The sequence below is a fragment of the Amblyraja radiata genome, chromosome 29 (genome assembly GCF_010909765.2).
Source record: "Amblyraja radiata isolate CabotCenter1 chromosome 29, sAmbRad1.1.pri, whole genome shotgun sequence".
In the NCBI taxonomy this organism is placed as follows: domain Eukaryota; kingdom Metazoa; phylum Chordata; class Chondrichthyes; order Rajiformes; family Rajidae; genus Amblyraja; species Amblyraja radiata.
The window spans coordinates 11,343,889-11,359,735 of record NC_045984.1 but is presented as its reverse complement, the minus strand read 5'-3'; positions in this window follow the sequence as shown (position 1 = coordinate 11,359,735).

The following is a 15,847-nucleotide window of genomic DNA, read 5'->3' as shown; positions in this document are numbered from 1 at the left end:
GCCATCATTCCGCCCTAGTGTAGACAGTGATGTAGCGAGATATAGAACAAATGAATGAAAGATATGCAAAAAAGTAATGATGATAAATGAAACAGGCCATTGTTAGCTGTTTGCTAGGTGAGAACTGGAACCTGGTGCGACTTGAGTGGGGGATGGATGAAGAGAGAGGGAGTACAGGGGTTACTAGAAGTTAGAGAAATTAATATTCGTACCACTGGGTTGTAAAGTGAAAGCCCAAGTGAAATATGAGATGCTGTTCCTCCACTTGGCGATTAGCCTCACTCTGACAATGGAGGATGCCTAGGACAGAAAGGATAGTGTGAGAATGGGAAGGGGGAATTAACTTGTTTGGCAACCGGGAGATCAGGTAGGTCCAGGTGGCATTGATTCTTTAAAGTCAAGGGAACTGAATTTCGGAATCTGATTTCAAAGTCCAGTTTTTATTATTTCATATGATTACCAAATAAAATTAAACAAATTACTATCTATTAAATGGAACATTAATCAAATGTTTTTTTCCTGTTTATGTGAAAATAACAAAAAAGCCTTGGTAATGTTTCTCAGGGAAGATTATGGAATTATGATTATAGATTAAGATTATAGATTATCTGATTCAATGTTCAATCTATGGCACCAGAGTGGCACAGCTGGTAGAACTGCTGCCTCACAGTGCCAGTGGGTTCGATGCTGACCCAGGGTGCTGTCTGTGTAATGTTTGCACGTTTCTCTGTGACCATTTGAGTTTCCCCCAGTTGCTCCGATTTCCTACCATACCCCAAAATAAGTGCAGGTTTGTCAGTTAATAGGGCTCTGTAAATTGTCCCTCATGTGTAGGGAGTGGAAGCGAAAGTGGGATAACGTGGAACTAGTTGGAATGGGTAACAAGAGGAATCGAATATAGGAGCAAAGAGGTCCTTCTGCAGTTGTACAGAGCCCTAGTGAGACCACATCTGGAGTATTGTGCACAGTTTTGGTCCCCTAATTTGAGGATGGATGTTCTTGCTATTGAGGGAGTGCAGCGTAGGTTTACAAGGTGAATTCCCGGGATGGCGGGACTGTCTTACGCTGAGAGAATGGAACGGCTGGGCTTGTACACTCTGGAGTTTAGAAGGATGAGAGAGAATCTTATTGAAACATATAAGATTGTTAAGGGTTTGGACACGCTAGAGGCAGGAAGCATGTTCCCGATGTTGGGGGAGTCCAGAACCAGGGGCCACAGTTTAAGAACAAGGAGTAAGCCATTTAGAACGGAGACGAGGAAACACTTTTTCTCACAGACAGTGGTGAGTCTGTGGAATTCGCTGCCTCAGAGGGCGGTGGAGGCGGGTTCTCTGGACGCTTTCAAGAGAGAGCTAGATAGGGCTCTTAAAAATAGTGGAGTCAGGGGGTATGGGGAGAAGGCAGGAACGGGGTACTGATTGGGGATGATCAGCCATGATCACATTGAATGGCGGTGCTCGCTCGAAGGGCCAAATGGCCTGCTCCTGCACCTATTGTTTATTGTCTATTGTCTAAATCCATATAATTCCCATCCATTTCCTGTCCTGGCAGCGCTGAGAACAATTACAGAACCACCTTATCGTTAGTCACCGAGTGAACGATCGGGAAATATAATGAGAGATCTGTGAATGCGTCAGTTGTTAAATATTTGACTCCCAAGCCATTGTGTGTGTCTGGTTGCCAAGCGGATAAGGGAAGCTATTGGTCACTTCAAACAGGATCCCTAAATCCCTTGATGAGTCACTAAATGGTTGTCAAACTGAAACGCTATAATTAAGTGCACATAATCGGTCGTCAGATTCCTGCCCGAATGTAAGCAGGCATTTAGTGTTGAAACGCAACGACAAGAGCCCATTCCTGGATTAAGCGTTTGAAAAGTCAACACAAAATAAACCATCTGCAGACTCCTTTGTCTGCATCTCCGCCCTTTGTTTATCCTGCTACAAACAAAAAACTGTGGGTCTAAGTCATAATTTGTACAGTCGGTAGGAAAGGGCTGAACGCTTTGTAGTATCTGCCACTCCTTGGTGATTTGGAAGAAGGCAGGTTGGGCCTCACACATACAAGAACCACCCATCCCTACTTATAACAGGGTTCGTTCCTAGTAACACATTCCAGATGCCGTGGCTGTCTACATAGCTGCTGCGTCTCCAGTCTCTCCCTCTGCCTAATAACATCGCGAGAGAGGTTTCTGATCTTGCAGATTTACAATGCACACTCTTACGGCTGCCCCCCTGACACTTTGCAGGGGCTCAGCCGAGAGCATCGGATCATGGGGTCGGTAGCTTCCTGCAAGCCCAACGTTCTCTGCAGGTCGGTGGAGGATACAGGATGCGGTTGGCTGGGTGTGGGCAGCCAGTATTACATAAGGAGTTTCACAACATCCTGAGCAGGTAATGGTGACTCCAAGCTCGCCTGCACTGATCTAATACAATAAGCCTCTATGCGATCGGAAACCCTTGCAGTTAAAAACCCAGCCCCAGAGTTTTACCTTATCCTTCCCCAGCCAGCTTCCAAAACACCTGGCCAGATGTAATCTTTAATTACAACAATACAGTTGCAGCAAACCACTTCTTATAGTGGGGACACAAAAGACCTTGAACAAAAAGCAAATGGTCGGAGGAACTCAATGGGTCAGACAGCGTCTGTGATGCAAACAGGACTATATTTCATCATCCGTCCATTTTGTTCCACAGATGCTGCCTGACCTGCTGACTTCCTCCAGCACTTTGTTCTTTTGCTCAACATTCCAGCATTTGCACATTCAGAGACAGTTTCTTCCCAGCCGTTATCAGGCAACTGAACCACCCCATCAACTAGAGAGTGGTCCTGACCTACCATCTACCTCGCTGGAGACCCTTGGACTATCTTTAATTGGACTTTACTGGACTTTATCTTGCATTAAATGCTATTCCCTTTATTCTGTATCGGTACACAAGTGGACAGCTTGATTGTAATCATGTGTAATCTTTCTGTTAACTGGATAACACGCTACAAAAAATGGGTTTTGCTGTACCTCGGTGCATGTGACAGTAACTAAACTAAACTAAACTAAACTAAACGCTTATGTTTCCATTTTACTGCAAAATCTCTCCAACGAAGTTCCCCTCCTAGACTCAAGAAAGGTGCAACTTAAAACACTGACAGTCCATTTCTTTCCACAGATGCTGCCTGAGCTTCTGAGTATCTCCAGCAGTTAGCTGCTTTTATTCATAGGATCATAAGATCATGTGATAGGAGCAGAATTAGGCCATTCGACCCATCAAGTCTACTCTGGCATTCAATCACAGCAGATCTATCTCTCCCTCCTAACACCATTCTCCTGCCTTCTCCCCATAACCTGTGACACTCGTACTAATCAAGGATCTATCTATCTCTGCCTTAAATATATCCACTGACCTGACCTCCACAGCCTTCTGTGGCAAAGAATTCCACAGATTCAATACCCTCTGACTAAAGAAATTCCTCCTCATCTCCTTCCTAAAAGAACATCCTTTAATTCTGAGGCTATGACCTCCAGTCCTGGACTCTCCCACTAGTGGAAACATCCTCTCTGCATCCACTGTATCCAAGCCTTTCACTCTGTATGTTATCAGTTTGCTAGTACATCTGTGGCACATTTGATGAGCCATGGATTGAAATATGCCAGTCAGAGGCCTTCTGGGGAGCCATGCATACATACTGGAGTCAGAAATCCTTCCTTAGAAATCTGTGGTCTAACAATAAACAGGGCTGATCCTGTGCCTAGGCAGGCCCAGATAGGAGTCACCCTTAAGGGCGGAGTAGTTCAAGGAGCCAAGGCCACAGTCTGTGATTTACCACCCATTCATTTCAAATGTCTGAAATTATGGAGTTACAAGCCCTTGGCTTCAGAAGCCCCATTCTTTACTGGGTATACCAGTCATTGAATCAGTCCCAGCTTGTACATCTTAAACCAATCCATCTGATTCCAAAATTAACTCACACAAGAAAGGGAAAGAATTGCAGCATTTGTACCCGGATCTGATTACAAGAATATAACCATCAATTAAAAGTGCTGATTTATCAAGGTGTATGTGTCAACCTTATAAACGAGCCAAGTTTGCACATGGTAAAGATATCTTTGCAGCTGGGTTGAGCCGCGGGACTGACTACCATCGCCCGGTGAGGTAACAACATATCGCCTCAGCGCAGAGGGAGAACAAGGAGGGAAGAGACAGTAATTTAAGACTTTTGCCTCCATCACAGTGAGGAGGTGCCTGGTGAACTCACTGTGGTGGATGTTAATTTGTGTTTTGTTATTTATTATTATTATATGTATGACTGCAGGCAACAAAATTTCGTTCAGACCGAAAGGTCTGAATGACAAATAAAGGAATCTAATCTAATCTAATCTAAATCTAATCTAATCTTCTCTTCCATTATAAATAGTTGCAAACAAAATATCAATATCCACCGAAGATAGACATACAATGCTGGAGTAACTCAGCGGGTCAGGCAGCATCTCTGGGGGGAAAGAATAGGTGACATTTCGGGTCAGGACCCTTCTCCAGACTCCTTCACCAACACAGAGCCATACAGCACAGAAACAGGCCCGTTGGCCCAACATCAATGTCAACAAAGGTCCATCCAAGCTAATCCAATGTGCCCGCATTTGGCCCATATCACTTTCCTATCCATTTACCTGCCCAAATGTTTTTTTAATGTTGTTGTACCTACCTCAACCTCTTTCTTGACAGCTTGTTCCATGCACCAACCATCCTTTGTGTGAAAAAAGTTGCCCCTCAGGTTCCTATTAAATCTTTCCCCTCTTTCCTTAAACCAATGCCCTCTAGTTTTTGATTCCCCTACCCTGAGAAAGCTCTGTGCATTCACCCTGTAGGACTAAGTTCCAGAGTTAGATTTATCTTTGCTTTTTTGCAGTTGCTGATTATGTTGAACTGGAAACAGAAACCAGACACTAATTTCAATGATTCAATGTTTCAATGATACTTCCAGAGGAACAGTGTCGTTAAGGCAGGAAGATATCTCAGGGGTTCAATAATAATAACGCTGGCACGCAATTGCAGAAGGGGAGATTGTGACAGATTGAAAACACAGTCAAAAAGGGTACACTTTAAAGGGAACATTAAAGGTGGTGGGACAGATGGTGACAGTGAAGGGTTTGGAGAGGCAACTTTAGCCCGATGGCCCAAGGTGAACGCAAGGTCACTGGAAGTGGAAGTGGATGGTCTTTATCACAAAGACCCCGTGGATTTGGAGGCTTATCTCAGGTCCAGCTGACAGAGACTCTTGTTCATCCTGCAACAACTCATCGAGGAATCGGAACACAGTTGGTGGCTGGCACAATATCGATTTGCAAAGAACTTGTTTTTAAAAACTGTGAAAGGGTTTTAACCAGCAGACGAGATGTGCAGTGGGCTGTAACACTCCCTCTGCTCTCTCGGTATATCTTGCTTTATGAACATTCAATGTACCAATTTTCACCACAAATTGGTTGACGTTGGGGTACGTGTTTGATTTACAAAGCCATGTTTCATTACAATAACCGTATTCCTCTCTGCGCATAGGAGTGTTTTGATGCAGAATTCCGATGATGTTGTTAGGCTAACTTTTTCGACTTACGGCGTTTTGCCAAACACAAGGTTTTCCAGGAACTAATTTGCTTCTGAATCCAAGGTTGTCCGTGCTTGTGTGTGCCCTCAGGAACCTGGACTGCATCCCGCCCTGAGATGTGTCAACTATGGGTCTACGTGTCTGTGCCTGAATGCGTTCCCACGCATGTACACAGGAAATTGGGTCAGCCCAGGTGTGTTGCTGTACAGGTGACCTCAGCTACACACCCCAACTCAGGCCTGCACATAGGCACCTGAATGACATTTCACGTTTGCATCTGAACCTTGGACTTGGCCTGCGTATGTGCACCTGAGCACAGGCCTAAGTTCTGGGCAGCATTTGGGTCAACATGTGCAAACCTGAACTTGGAGTTACATATTCACAAGGGCCATTTAGTGGCCAATGTTGGGGTCTGGGAGTGTGAATTGGATCAGACTGGGTAGTCTCAGGACAGATATACCGGAATCATTACTCAGCGGGCCTGGCAGCATCTCTGGAGAACATGGATGGGTGATGTTTCGGGTTGGGACCTTTCTTCAGCCGGAGGAAGTATCCCGACCTGAAACATCACCGATCTATGTTTTCCAGAGATGCTACATGACCTGCTAAGTCACGCTAGTATTTTGTGTATTTCTTTGGTAAATCAGCATCTGCAGTTCCTTGGTTCAATAAATATCTGAATCGCTCCCAGGCTTTGAACTGAGATCATGAAATATTTAATGGAACACAGAACTGTACAGCACAGGAACAGGCCCTTCGGCCCACAATGTCTGTGCCGTACATGATGCCATGTAAAACTAATCTCCTCTGCCTACAGATGATCCATATCCCTCTATTCCCTGCATATCCATGTGCCTGTTTGAAAGCTTCTTAAATTCACTATCTTATCAGCTTTCACCACCATCCCTGGCAGCCCGTTCCAGGCACCTACCACATTGTGCAAAAAAATTTGCTTCGCACATCTCCTTCAAGCTTTCTCCCTCTGATCTTAAAGCTATGCCCTCTAACCTTTAACATTTCAACCGTGGGGAAAAAAAGGTTCTGACTCTACCCTATCTATGTCTTCTTCTAATCGAGTCCACACACAAGATTAGAAGTTGTTCAGCCAGAGCTGAACATACTTCTCGGCATCTGCATACAATGGTGTCTGTCTTGTCGCTTCTTGTGCTTCTTGTGATGTGGTGGTGGTGGAAAGATTGGTGGAAACAGAGCCGCGATGTGAGCGCTTTTTCCTCGACCCCTATCTATGCCTCTCATAACATTATAAACTTCTCTCAGGTCTCTGCTCAGCCTCCGATGTTCCAGACCCAGAGAAAACAATCCACATTTGTCCACATTCCCCCTGTAGTTAATACCCTCTCATCCAGGCAGCATTCTGGTAAACCCCTTCTCACCCCTATCCAAGCTCCCACATCTTTGCTGAAATGGGGAAAACAGAACTTCACACAATACTCCAAATGCGGACTAACCAAAATATGACTTCCTGCCTCTTATACTCAGGGCCCCAACCAATAAAGGCAAGCATACCGTATGCCTACTTTACCCCTCTATCGACTTGTGCTGCCACTTTCAGGGAGCAAAGGACTTGATCCCCAAGATCCCTCTAAACCTCAGTGCTGTGTGGATATGTGTGGTATCCCTGCAAAAGACTTGTGTTTACCTGGCCTTACATAATCACTGGATATCTGAAAGCAATGTATGTCAATGGATTACTTTGGAAACACTTACCTTGTTCAAGATTCAAGATTCAAGAGACCTGGGTGTCATGGTACACCAGTCATTGAAAGTGGGCATGCAGGTGCAGCAGGCAGTGAAGAAAGCGAATGGTATGTTAGCTTTCATAGCAAAAGGATTTGAGTATAGGAGCAGGGAGGTTCTACTGCAGTTGTACAGGGTCTTGGTGAGACCACACCTGGAGTATTGCGTACAGTTTTGGTCTCCAAATCTGAGGAAGGACATTATTGCCATAGAGGGAGTGCAGAGAAGGTTCACCAGACTGATTCCTGGGATGTCAGGACTGTCTTATGAAGAAAGACTGGATAGACTTGGTTTATACTCTCTAGAATTTAGGAGATTGAGAGGGGATCTTATAGAAACTTACAAAATTCTTAAGGGGTTGGACAGGCTAGATGCAGGAAGATTGCTCCCGATGTTGGGGAAGTCCAGGACAAGGGGTCACAGCTTAAGGATAAGGGGGAAATCCTTTAAAACCGAGATGAGAAGAACTTTTTTCACACAGAGAGTGGTGAATCTCTGGAACTCCCTGCCACAGAGGGTAGTCGAGGCCAGTTCATTGGCTATATTTAAGAGGGAGTTAGATGTGGCCCTTGTGGCTAAGGGGATCAGAGGGTATGGAGAGAAGGCAGGTACGGGATACTGAGTTGGATGATCAGCCATGATCATATTGAATGGCGGTGCAGGCTCGAAGGGCCGAATGGCCTACTCCTGCACCTAATTTCTATGTTTCTATGTTTCTATGTTTCACTTGGCAAAATGCAGAAATACTGTAAATTTGAGTGCTTCACATTCCCACTAAGAATTGAGGTGGATGATGAGTGATTTTTGTAAGTGGCTTTAACTGAGTGATGAATGTGGGCAAGAATCCTAAGATAATTGCTTCTCTTTAAGTTGTACCATGGGACTGAAGGGACCTCAGTTCAATGGCACATCTAAAACAAGTGAATATCCTTACCAATGCAATGATCTTGCAGCTTAGTTTTAATGCATGTGCGCTTAACTCATAGATAAACTCGCTGTCAAGCCAACACAAACTTGACGGTGACTAATTGTAATTGAAGACATGCAGCTTCACATTGAGATCAGGTTAAGAACTTTTTGAGTCAGTGGCATTTGAGTTGTGTGAGACGACAATGTCAACTTTAAAATGGAAGTGATTAATTGTCAAAATGAATCAGGAAAGGAAGAAATAAATTCTTATTTGCTGCAGCTTTACATAATAAAACAACAAATAAATAAACAATGATCAATAATATACTATCAGCAGTAATACTTGGTAATCAGACCATAATAAGCAGAGGAGTACCTTCAGCCAACAGACTAGTTCCACCAAGATGCAGGACAGAATGCCACAGGATTCTTCCCTCTGGCTATCAGACTGTACAACTCCTCCCCCTTCTGTCGTGGGGTAGATTGACTCTCCTCCCCACCCCCACCCCAATCTTTGCACATCCCCAATCCTTCCCACTCGTCACTGTTTCATGTATTTTGTGTCGGCAGATCAATTTCCCCGCTGGGATAAAACAGTTCTATCGTATCGTATGGTATTGTAATAATGAATCATAATAGTGTATAATTGGTGTTATAGATCCATTTTTTGTAATATGTTCTCTCGTTCACTTTTAGTTTAGTTTAGAGCTACAACATGGAAACAGTCCGTGCCGACCAGCGATCTCCCGCACACTCATTCTCTCTTACTCACAAGGAACAATTTACAGCAGCATCCTCATCAAAGGATGTTTTGGAAGCGCAGCCTGTATCATCGATGACCCACACCACCCTGGCCACACTCTTATTTCACTCCTAAAGGAAATACAGGATGAAGGTACAAGAGCCTGAAAACCATGACCATCGGGTTCAAGAATAGTTTCTTCCCAACAACTATCAGACTACACAATACTTCCTCAGCCATGAACTATGGACTTTAGTCTTTAGTTGCACTTAGGACTTCAGGTCTTTTCGCACTCATATCGGGGTTATTAATTCATTGATTTTTTTTGTTTATTACACAGGTGCTGTCTGTCGGAGTTTGTACGTTTTACCCGTGACCGTGTGGGTTTTCTTCGGGTGTTCCGGTTTCCTCCCACACTCCGAAGACATACAAATTTGTAGGTTAATTGGCTTGGTGAAATTGTCAATTGTCCCTAGTGTGTAGGATAGTGTTAGTTTTTTAAAGTATTAAACAAAAATAAATGTAATCACTTATTGCAATAATATGTACAATACAAAACAAACCAACCACCATAATATAAAATCACCCAACTATCTAAACAAATATTCTTAACGCTTCTACAATCCTTGTCAAGGATGCATTCCACCCCCCGCGGTGTCCATCGGTTCCAGAAATACCCCAGGGTGCTCGTGGACAGCGCCTAGTCCCTTTCTAAAGCCATCCGGGCATGAACGTAACCCCGGAAAAGGGGCTCGGGTAAAGCCCTCTTCCGCATGGCGCAGTGACTCACGGATAGCCAGCTTGGCCAGACCTAGGAGCAACCCAACCAGGACATCTTCAGCCCTGCCATCTCCCCTACACACAGGGTGTCCAAAGATGAGGATGGTGGGTGTGAAGTGCAGCCAGAAGGCGAGGGGTAGCCCCTTTAGATATTGTCTGCAATCTCACACACTCCATGTAGAGGTGGAACACAGACTCTAACGGCCCGCAAAAGTGGCAGGCGGCTGGCGAGTGTGTGAACCGCGAGAGAAACAGGTTACATGGGATTCCTCAGTGCAGCGCCCTCAACCCTAGTTCCCCGATGTAGAGGGGCAGAATGTAGAGGGCCCCCCCTCGCGACCAAAAGGCAACGCTGACCGCAACTTTGTGGCCGCACGGTGAGCGAGGGCAAGGACGTGCAGGGTGTGGAGGAGGAGCCCGTACAGGAGGCGCCTCCCTGCGTCTCGGAGGAAGATGAAGGGTGGCAAGGAAAGGGGGCTCGGGTTGTGTGAGACCAGCTCCCGAGAAGGATTTCGCCGCCTGGGTCGTCTGATGGGTACTTCCGGCTGAGCGGGGGTTTGCTCAGCTCATGTACTCCACACATTCGAGCCTCCACGACATCCAGTGGGGCGGGACAAGGGCCGGCTGCTCTCACGACCGGGCCGTCATTCTCTGCCGGCGTGGAGGGCCCCAGTCGATGGCAACCAAATTCCAGACTCTCAGCAGGTCCCGGTATCACGGCTGATGCCCACCACCGGTGTCCTCGTACCTCCTTGAAGGCAGCGCCCACGTTGGAAACAGGATAGTGCTGTTCGCTGGTCGGCACGGACTTGGTGTGCTGAAGGGCCTGGTTCCTGCGCTGTATCTCTAAACTAAACTATGCATTATCTGAGTGCGTTGTGTTAACAGGCCTGTTATATCTCTGCAAGTTAGAATTTCATTGTTCCATTGTCGTCACATATGGCAATTAAACTCTTTTGACCCTCTCTTGAATCATCATTCACTCTCCACCATTCCAGCAAATGACTGTCACACTTGGAATAATGCAGAAACATGATTACATGATCACAAAAAACGGAGGTGAAACATGTGCGGTGATACCTGGTTTAGATATATGGGCTAAATCTCACTTTAATTCAATCTAATAGAAGTTCCCTATTTGAGGTAGTCATACTGTTAGATGTGGCTGGATCTATTTCTGAATATTAAATTCATGTGCCTGAAAAATGATTCAATAATGAGTGTAATAGTATTTATCAGGAAGTATTTTGTCTCAGAGAATCTGGAGCAACTAAAACGTAAAATCAAAGTACATTATTTAATAAGTAATTGATGCAGATATGAACTGTCTTGTTGAATTATAATAATCCCAAACGATCAAAGTTTTTTAACTGTCATAAGTCGAGTTATAACTAAAGTACATTTACATTTATACAGACAGTCTTTCATTAACTTGAAAAGCTTCATTTTTCTCTATGCAGTTTATCAATATTGTAATAATTCTTTATTCTGGCCAGTGTAGTGTGTGTGTGTGTCTGCGCGTGTGCATGTGTCCAAAGATTGTAGGTTAATTGGCCTCTGTCGATTGCCCCTGGTGCATAGGGAGTGGACAAGAAAGTTGGATAACATGAGGATAACATGGAACCAATATGAATGGGTGATCGATGGTCAGGCGTGGATTAGTGGGCCGAAGGGCCCGTTACCATGCTGCGTCTCTGAACTGAAACCATCTGAACTTTCAAACTAATTTTAGTCGTGATCAGCTGCTTTTGTTCCAGAACGTGAATTAGGCAGCACCACTTAAATCGTCCGAGCATGGCAGGAAGATTCTCGTTGAGATTAAATCATGGCCACAGTTGTTGAACAGATGTTGGGCGGTCCTCTGCATGTTGGTGAGGTTCCAGACAGCGCACTGGTAGGAGGGGAACAGAAACGTTAATTATGGCAATGGCTTCACACAGTTCTGCAGGCAAATAAAGTCTGAGACTGGGCGAAAGCCAAAACACCCAAATTGCAAACACAGGCTTGGTGTTTTCCATTATTAGATGTACTTAGAAGCTCTTCAGCTGGGAGGAAAATTGAATGAATAAAGGTTTCACGGGTGGTAAATATTAAATGCCAAAGCAGGGCGGTCCTTTACAGCTTAGACACTTGGCATAATTTTCATTCTCGTCTGATGTTCCGGCTGACGAGAGAGCATGATATTTTAGTTCAGCACAGCGTTTGCTTTTGGCTGTTGTCTGGACTTTCCAGGGCTGGTTCATACAAAAATAACACTGGCAACAGCAACACGCTCTTTAATGATCTCCTTTAATTTCCTGGCTACCCGGCACCACGGCAACTCACTGTTTGGGCTGCACCGATAGTCCCGTGACTGGAGTCAGATGCAACTCTGCTGCGCACAGCGGGTCTGCAAGGTTTGGCCGGAGTCCATGGCTGAGGATGGTGATGCAGGAAGGCTTGGAAAGCCTACTTAACAGGAAGTAAACAAAGGCCGTTGCCATAGAAATAAGTTCCCATGTAAAAGCCAGCTCATTCATGACAGTCTCTGAGACGTGCCATTAACGGGAAGTTTCTCTACTCCTCCCATTTGAACAGACATGATTGTCCGGGAGGGTTTGATTTATTCGTTGCTTCACACATGTAAATAGTCTTTGTTATCCTTGCATCATAGCGTCTTACAGTGCAGAAATAGGCCATTCAGCCCACATTCCCTGTGCTGGCTCTTCGAAAGAGGCTTCACACTTAGCTTTTTACCACTATACATTGCATGGAGTCAGAGAACTGGACGGCATGCAAACAGGCCGTTCGGCCCTTCTTGTCCGTGCTAATCAAGTTGGCATATTGGGCTAGTCCCAATTGCTTGCTTGCATTTGGCCGTCAGCTTTCTAATCCCTCCCTATCCATATATCAGTCCAAATGCCTTTTAAAAGCTGTAATTGTAACTGATTCTATAGTTTCCTCTGGCAGCTCATTCCCCTCTAAGTAAAATTGTTGCCACTGAGATCCCTCTCGCATCTCTCCCCTTAAACCTGTGCCCTACAGGTTTAGAATCCTCTACCCTGGGGGGAAAAAAACAACTGTTCACTTTATCCATGATTTTTTATACATTAAAAATCATGTTCAAAATCATGTGAGGACTAGATCGGGTAGATGTACAGTCTCTTGCCCAGAGTTGGGGAATTGAGAACCAGAGGACATAGCTTTAAGGTGAGGGAGGGGTAAGTTTTTCACATAGCTGCTGTAATTGAGACAATGGTATAGCTATGTTTAAGAAATATTAGGACAGATACATGGATAGGACATGTTTAGAGAGATAAGGGCCAAACACAGGCATGTTGGTCAGTGTGGGCAAGTTGGGCGGAAAGCCTGTTTCCACACTGTCTGGCTCTATGACTCAATAAGGTCCCAGTCTATCCAACCTCTCCCTATAAATTAAGCCCGCTGGTCCACGTAACAGGTAACATCCTGGTGATCCTCTTCTGCATCCTATTCAACTTAAACAATACTCTTTCATTGCATGCTAGACAAAAATGCTGGAGAAACTCAGTGGGTGAGGCAGCATCTATGGAGCGAAGGAAATAGGCAATGTTTCTGGCCGAAACCCTTCTTCAGACATGTCCCATTGTCTTTTAGAAATTGCAATGGTTTTAGCTTCCTCCTCTATCAAAGACAGAGTGGACTAAATCACAACCAACCTCAGTGTGAAAAATAAATCTAATCAATATCCTTCCGGTTTTCACCAATTATGTAAAACCCGTGACCTCTGGTTTTCCAACTCACCTGCCGAGGGGTTCATTTTTGTCAAAACTTCCATGATCAAACTTATCATTTTGAACAAAAAAAAAACAAGTGCTGGAGGAACTTAGCGGGTCAGGCAGCATCTGTGGAAGGGAATGGGCAGTCGACGTTTATGGTGGGGCCCCTTCATGTGGACTTTAGGGGAGATCGTCGGTATAAAGAGGTGAGGGGAAGAGATAGGGAAAGACATGGCAAGCGATGGGTGGGTCCTGGCGAGGAGGTGTTCATTGGCAGATGGAGTCAGTGGGGGAGGAAAGGGTGGAGACAGTGACAGAGGATGGGAGGGGATAAGTGGAGCTGCAAGGTGACAGAATCTGATAGGAAAGAAAAGTGTAACATGGAACCAAATATGTGAAATTAGGCGGCGTGGTGGCGCAGCGGTAGTGTTGCTGACCTACAGCGCCAGATACCCAGGTTCGATCCTGACTATGGCTGCTGTCTGCACGGAGTTTGTATGTTTTCCTTGTGACCACGTAGGTTTTCTCCGGGTGCTCTGGTTTCCTCTCACACTCCAAAGTTGTAGCTTGATTGGCTTCTGTAAAAATTGTCCCCAGTGTGTAGGATAGAACTAGTATATAGGTGATCGTTGGTCAGCGCGTACTCCGTGGGCCGAAGGATCTGTTTCCACGCTGTATTTCTAACCTAAACTAAACTAAACTAAACTAAACTGAACTCAATTGAACTAAACTAAACGGGGTGGGCATATTGTATGAGTGGAAGGCAGGGGACTCAGTGGGCGGTGGACGGATAGAGTGCGTAGATGATAACAAAACTGGGTGAGAGGGGACTTGGTTCAGAAGGGGGTGGGGGGTAGGGGTCATTTTATAATCTATATCCTGAGCTACAAAGGCAAGCATACCATATGCATTTCTCACCACCCTATCTGCCTGTGGTGCCATTTCCTGGGAATTTCAACTTAACTCCTTGGATACAAGCCAAGTCTATTCATTGAACTCCAACTCTCCGGATTACGGTCACCCGCTCGAGGGCGAGGAGAACAATTCCAGCTTCGTCAGTCTCTCCACGTTAGATTTGTCCTCTACCCAAGGCATTTCAGTACGTGATGTCCTGAATGATACCAAACACATCATCAGGTATTGGTATAGGTGCTGATTTGTTATTGTTCACGTGTACCGAGATACAGCGAATAACCGTATTTGTTATCCAGGCAAACTGTAACATACACGTGAGTACATCAAGGAGTGCAGAATTGAAAATAAACAAAGCGCAGAATATAATTTTACAGCTGCAGAGAAAGCGCAGGCGAAAAGAAAGTGCAAGGGCCACACCGAGGTGGATTGGAAGATGGGGACATTTACCCCTCGCTAATGAGAAGTCTGGGGTGGGAGATTGCAACCTTCATGTGGTCCACCCTGTTTCAACTAATGCAATCAACCTGACATGCACAAACAAGATCAAATAGAACAAGTTGACTTACAACTTTAGGCTGTGCACGCCATATGCAAGAAGAAGAAGAATGAGAAGTCCAATTAGGAATCTTGTAATAGCGAGGAAGAAGTAATTCTTGACTCTGGTGGGATGTACTTTCAAGCTTTTCAACCGGAAAGGGATTTTGCACAAAGATTGCGCTGTGTACTTTGGCTTGCTCTATTACGGTCTGGATTACGTGGTATAACTAATTTTTATTACATATTAATTTGTTATCTTGTTTCGTTTAATGTGCCAGTACAGATGCAGCAAGCAAGATTTTCATTGCCCCGTTCGAGGTGCATTTGACAATTCAACAATTCAGCACTCTTGACCTTTGATGGAGGAACAGCACAGTGGCGGCATAATGTTGCTAGAGCCATGGCTCAAAGCGCTAGAGACATGGGTTCGATCCTGACCACCGCGCTGTCTGTGCGGAGTTTGTATGTTCTCCTTGTGACTGCATGGGTCTTCTCGGGGTCCTCTCGTTTCCTCCCACATTTTAAACACTTTTGTAGGTTAATTGGCTTCTCTTCATTAGGCCGAGTATGTAGGATGCAAAAGCGGAATAACATAGAACTAATGTACGGGCGATCGATGGCTGATGTGGACTCAGTGGGACGAAGTGCATGTTTCCATGCTGTATCTCTAAACTAAACCAGTATAGTGATTGGGTGATCGATGGTCAGCATGGACTCGGTGGGCCAAAGTGTCTATTTCCATGTTGAATCTATGTATTTGTATCATGAGTAATGCCTCTGGGACAGAACGTCCCAGTGATAAAACAGTACCGTTTAGACATTAGATTGTGGTGCTAAAGTGCGGAAACAGGGCTTTTGGCCCATTAAGTACGCG